The sequence below is a fragment of the Lactuca serriola genome, chromosome 8 (assembly GCF_051521515.1).
Source record: "Lactuca serriola cultivar US96UC23 chromosome 8, Lser_US96UC23_V15, whole genome shotgun sequence".
Taxonomy (NCBI): domain Eukaryota; kingdom Viridiplantae; phylum Streptophyta; class Magnoliopsida; order Asterales; family Asteraceae; genus Lactuca; species Lactuca serriola.
In genome coordinates this window covers 77,841,972-77,848,981 of record NC_136415.1, presented here as the reverse complement: position 1 = coordinate 77,848,981, position 7,010 = coordinate 77,841,972, and the positions used below count along the sequence as shown (strand labels likewise).

General features: G+C 27.3%; 1 pseudogene; it reads left to right on the top strand.

Moving 5' to 3' along the window:
• Nucleotides 1-365: 365 nt before the first annotated feature.
• LOC145067084 (protein GAMETE CELL DEFECTIVE 1, mitochondrial-like) lies at nt 366-6,702 on the top strand (annotated as a pseudogene).
• The last annotated feature ends 308 nt before the right edge of the window (nt 6,703-7,010 follow it).

Below are 7,010 nucleotides of genomic sequence, written 5' to 3'. Positions count from 1 at the left end.
AAGTCAGATTTGGGCGTTCTTTTTATGGATGTTCTCGGTTTAACGTATACTACAGCTTTGGTTTAGATCTCTAAGGCTAAAAATCGCTCCATCGTAAATTTACTATTTACGCTTCCCGGTGTCATGCCGGTTTTGGCGTAAAACTTCGGTGGGCCATAAGTTCTTCGTTATAACTCGGATTTCGGCATTCTTTATATGTACGGAAACCTTGAGACATATTCTACAACTTGGTTAAGACTATTTATTATAAATAATATTTTGCCAAAAAGTCGTTTTTGACACTTATTGCCTCTAAATTGACTAGCCCGGATGTGCGGGCGTTACATCAAACGACTATCAACCAAGGCTTTCGATGGCCGAGACAAATGAATGACGCGTGGGAAAAAGCATGGCTCCATGAAGACCTATCGGCTAAAAATCAAGCACCATGGGAAACAGACGTTACTTTTTCCATCTCCGGTACACCAGAGGTTCTTGATCCAGATACAAATGCGTTCGTTGAAGACATGAGTGATAATTGGGAGCAGAGGAGGAAAAGGACCAAACGAGAGGAAAAAGAAGAAAGGTTGTTGAAGATGAAAGAAAAAGGAAAATCATTTTATAGTTTAGAGAATGTGAAGAGGGATTATAAAGTTATGAAACAAAAGGTTCATGATGGTTTATAGGTTAAAGAGATTGAGAAGATGGAAGAGTCCAAATTGGGTGATTCGGTGGTGGTGATGATCTTGATAGATTCCTTGACAACACTTCTGACTACTCTCTCTTTCTCTCTCTCTCAAGTGGTACTTGTTCATATGCTAATTGGAATAGAATTACAGACATGCATTTGCTTTTTTCACGTTGTTGACATCAATGTGTTGAAGGATTTTTGACTCAGGAAACAACGATAAGAGTAACTCACAACCTACAGATTCTTCCGATGTGACAAACAAGCCAGATGGGTGGGAAACATCGTCGAAGGCACAAGATGGGAACATTTGGGAGATGACCTAAAGAGAATAAGACATTCTTCTTCAAGAGTATGAACGTCGAATTGCTTTCAACAAATTTCAAGCTTTTCCCCTCATTTTCAACGCGTTTGATTCATTTTCTTGAGTTTTTGTTGGGGTATGAAGATCACTAGCTTTATAAAACGACATATATTCAATAGAAGGAAAATGATTGATGGATGGAAGTACATGATTGAATAGTTAGGGACGAATGCAAGAAGAGGGAGGGATAGTGTTGCAAGATTACCTAGTCTTGCTGATGCTGCCACTCAACCATTCAAAGAAGAGAAGATCCCAATTGGTACTTGTGTTCCAGAGAGGGGAATATAGAGCTGATGGTGGTTTATGGCGGCCGTAAATCTCTGTACAATATCAATATGTTGATTCGTAAGCATTCTCCTTGATCCATCTATTCTTTGTGGATTTGTTATTTTGTATGCCAAGTGTTTTTTAAAACGTTTGAATGAAATATACATTTATTTGAGTTATGTGAAAATCCATTTTTGTTACTTTGACGTTTCAATGAGGTAAATTTTTGTGGCACAAAGGTAAACATGTAATTAGTAGACAAAAATAACATTATCATTTCCAAACATATAAATTGTTCTAAGTTTACATGTATAAAGCATGTAGCGAGGGGATGTTTTGGATTGTTTGGTTGCATTTGATTCATGAGGGTAGTAAAATGAGTTAAAAAAATACATTTGGTTTAGTTTTTGTGGTGGAAAAAAGTTATATATATATATATATATATATATATATATATATATATATATATATATATATATATATATATTAATTATTATAATTTTATATAACTAAACAAATATCATTTAAGTAATAATTTTTTTAAAATACTTGATTATTAATATTAATTATTTAATATGAAAATTTATTTAATTTTATAACCATAATTCTCATTGGTTATAAACTATTATATTATAAGGCTCGAGTGAGTAGTGCATGTCATGTCATGCTGTCACATCAATTTTTTGGCAGCCATCTTATATCTATGTCACTTTTGCCACAAAACATGACATATCATTTTTAAGGGATGAGACAAATTGATAAATTTTAAACAAAAATTAAAAAAATAGACATTACACTCACATGCACATTATCTCTCATTCGTCTCTCTTTGGCAACCCAATGCTACAAACCCACTTTTTCATTACCATGCCACGATGAGGAGACGGTGTATGACATGTCTTTCATGTGTTTGCCGAGCTAAATGTCGCCCCACATTCTCAAGCCTAATTACACTTCGTTCAATTTTAACTAATTTTATTGTTAACTTTTAGCTAAACATACATTGTTTTCACACAAATTTTATTTCCTTTTCTCTCTTTTTTTTAATATTTATTTAATAATTATTTAATCATTATTTACATACTTATAAATAATTATTAATGTTATTTTTATTTTTTCTTTTAAGTTATAATTAGACTAAATTTAGTATCATATATCTTTTTTATTTCATATTAAAATAAGTTAAATAGTATAATTATTATCTGTTTTTTATTCATTTATCAAATATGATTTTATTATGGTGTTTATTTTATTATTTTTTTGACGTTTTGTTTGATTATGTTTTTATAGTTTATCGGACATGTTCGTTTTCGAATTATACATGTTCTAAAACAAAATGTATAAAAATCAAGACATTTACCTAATTAAAACTAGTTTTTTTTTTCTAAAAATATTTGTCCTATTTTTTGTTATACAACTATTTATATTCTTTAGAAAAGTTATTTTGATAACAATGTTTATATATATATATATATATATATATATATATATATATATATATATATATATATATATATATATTCTTTACTTATTAATTTACACATATTTTAATTAACAGAATACATACCATAAGACAATCCATTATGGTTTATATTTTCTAGTTTTAAGTAAAATCTAGTAAACATAACCAACTTCAACATTTTCTCTTAATATATTCTAATAAATGTTTTTTTGACATATGTCACATTATCATTGATTTTATCATATATCATTTTGTGGTTATTTTCAATTAATCTTTTTTTTTTTTGCATGACATTTTGTGGTTTTTTTTTTCTTTTACATTTTATTAATTTCACATGGTATTTATAGGTTAAATGGACTTTTCTTTCTTGATGTAATAAATGAATTTCAATTATAGGAATGCAATAGTTAACTCACTTTCATTCAAAATTCAAACTTTTTATATTCAATTTCCAGCTTAATATAATTAATTTATTAATTTAAAATATAATATTAAATATAAAATATTATTTTGTTATTTATAAACTTTTAAAATGATTATTGTAATACATTTATTTATTATTTTAAATATTGTGTTAAATCCAAAATATAAATCATAATATTAAATTAACTTATAAAAAATTTATCCAGATACTATTTTTCAAAATAGTAAAAAAGGTTTAAATGTTGTAAATGTAGAACGATAAGTCAAATAAAATAAGAAGTATCAAAAAAATATTTTTATTCTAATTAAATATTTTCGAATTAAGTGGTTTTTAATTAAATAATAAAAAAATTACACTGCGTTAATTTACAAATAATGGTTTATGTCAACTAACCATCATGATCGAAATTCGAAAGAGAAATCAATAGATAATAATTTTTAAATAAACAATTACAACGTTAAATTGTAATTATAATTTGTAAACCATATTTAGTTTTATTTAATCGCAAATCACGAGTAAATACTATTGAATTATACGAGTATACTATCTACCTATAATTATATGTTAAATGACAACATTTTTATCTTATTACTTAATTGAAGTACTTACTTATTTATCATTCCGGTCGTGTTTACTTCAAACTTTTATTTTAAAGTGTTTAAATGTTTATATGTTCATATATAAAATTCTGTTTTAACCAATCTGTGTAGTCCACATGTCACAAACTAATATTTTAATATAATTATAAATTACTAAATAAAAATAAAAGAATAAAAAATGAAAAAAAATAATATTAATAATAACAAATATAGTTATAGCATAAAAACAGTGACCACTATTTCGTGCATATGGTTTTTTTAATTGAAATCAATTAAAGTAATCTTAATTACCTAAAAAATTGTATCAGTTGGAAAGATAGCTTGAAAGTTAACGAAGTGAATTAAAAAGTAAATTAAAAATTTCGAAAAACAATGTAATAAAAATCATTAATTAATGAAAATAATTAGTTGATAAGTATGATATCTAGACTTTAATAAACGACTAAGATGTATTAGGTTAGAATGAAGTGTCCTTAACAATACCTATATATGACAAAAAATGTTGGGAAGAAAAAAAAGAAAGAAAAGCAGAGTAAAAGATTCATTAAGCATAGTATCATTTATTTTTAGTTTAAAAAGCCAAAAAGTCCCAATATTTTATCCTAATTTACAAAAAGCCCCAAACTAAAATTGGTTTATGAAAAAGTTCCAAAAATCGATAAAAATGACGATTTGACCCTATTATCCTAAATCTCCGGAAAAGTCTCAATATTTTATCCTAATTTATGAAAAAGCCCTAAACTAAAATTGGTTTATGAAAAAGTTCCAAAAATCGATAAAAATGACGATTTGGCCCTATTATCCTGGTTTTACCGGTTTCATTACTTACCTGGAAATATTAAAGTCCCATTATTTTACCATAATTTTTATTAAAGTCCTATTATTTTACTATAATTTGGGACTTATTCGTAAATTATGGTAAAATAATGAGACTTTATTAAAACCGGTTAAGTAATGAAACCGGTAAACCAGGAAAATAGGGTCAAATCGTCATTTTTACCGGTATTAGGACTTTTTCATAAACAAATTTTAGTTTGAGACTTTTTCGTAAATTAGGGTAAAATATTGAGATTTTTCCGGAGATTTCCCTTTAAAGATTTCTTTTAAAACATTTCAAAAATCAATTTTAAATAGGAAAATTAAGTAATCTAACCACTTTTTTGAATATATATATATATATATATATATATATATATATATATATATATATATATATATATATGGTTAGTTTAGTATGTTTTAGGTAACTATTGTGTACATGTAAGGGGAATTCTGGACCAATAGATGAAAATAATGAATGACTATGATTTCGAGGGTCTCTGATATTACAATGGAATATCATGTACCATAATATCACTCAAATTTAATTACAAGGGTATTTTAGACAATTAACTATATTTAAAAAAAATTTCAAATTTGAAGGGATGATTCTGATTTAAATAAAAGTAATAATGCAATTTCAATTCTAATTTAATTTGTGTTCATAACCGATTATAACTTATTTATTCTGTCAGAATGTGATTCTGTTAGAATGACATTTTGTTAGAATAACAGTTTATGACATCCTTTAAGAATACATAAATAATAAGAAAAAAAATAAATAAGTACATTATTAAACAATATATAAAATCGATTCTTGAACTAATAATATATCAAATAATTATATTCCATGTTTGTGATAGAAAAAGAACATTCTTGAATAATAACAACATTATGAAAGAATAAAAAGTGTAATTCTTAAAAAAAAAACATTCTTAAAGTGTGAGTATGATCAATCTTTGATTCATTCTTCATATCATTCTTATAAGGTCTTCAAGCAATTCCTATTACAAATGCAACAAAAACATCAAAATCCAACAAAAAACACTAATTCATTCTGAAAGAATAACATTGCTAAAATTCATTTATACATTCTGGCGAAATACATTCTACTATAAGACACTCTTGTTCTCTCTCTATATATATTTTTTCCACATGAATGACAAACTCTTCAAAACCTAAAAACAAACATTAACAAAAACACTAATCTATTCTAAAATAATATTCTTGATAAGATTTGTTTTATATATTTTGGCAGAATACATAAAATATATTATGCTAGGACACAAATATTTTGAAAGAATGGATTTATATAAATAAATTCCGACAGAATACACACAAATCTATTCACACCTCATACTCAACTTTCACATCATAATAGACTAATTTCTTTTAAAAAACAACACAGTTGGGTTTTTTTATACATTGCAAGAGAGAAAATGTAGAAAACAAACACTAATAGTATCCTACTAAGAATTGCAAGTTTAATAATGCATAAAATCTTCAAAATCTTGATATATATTCTGGTAGAATACATAGAATACGGCAGAATACATGGGTGTGTTAGCAATATTTGCTTCAAAATTTCATCCTTACCACAAACACAACTGGTCAAATATTTCACAAGCATGCTAATTGTAAAAATTACTAGAAAGTATGTCTTAAATATGGAATTAGTCAATTACCGAGAATTTGGCTTAAAACATCTCTTATGCATTCTATCGAACACCTTTTGTGCATTATCCAGTTGTCATAGCATTACCTTGAAATATAATGTTAAACACCTTCAACAAGTTGTATTAAACACCAAACACCTTCACAACACCAGAAATTGCACCGAAAGCATGAGAAAGATTCATGAAATCATGGGAAAGGGAGAACTACAAAACATAATTTCTATAAAAAAAAGTAGGAAAAAACCTACCTGATACTACTACTATTGTGATTAATGGCGACGAAGGGAGTAGGTGGCGGCGATCGGTGATTGAACAAGGAGGATGTCGACGGAGTGAAGGAGACGTTGAAGATGGGACTAGAGGAAGGCAACAATTAGTGGTTGATGCTGTCGATGGTGAGGTTGGCTCGTCGATTGGAGGATAATACAGAGAAGAGAAAACAAAGGGAGGGGGGAGAATGGTTGCAGACATGATCGGTTCATGGAGTAGGGTTTTTGAGATGTAGAATGACGTGATTTAAGGAGAATTGGTCAAATATCTTAGGAATTTCCATATACGCAAGTGAATAGATTACTATTATACCCTTTTATGATATATATATATATATATATATATATATATATATATATATATATATATATTGCAAAATAACCACGTATTCTGGAATGGATTGTTCCGGAACGAATTCCAGATAATTCATTGGGTAGCCCGAACCATTTCATTGGATCCGGA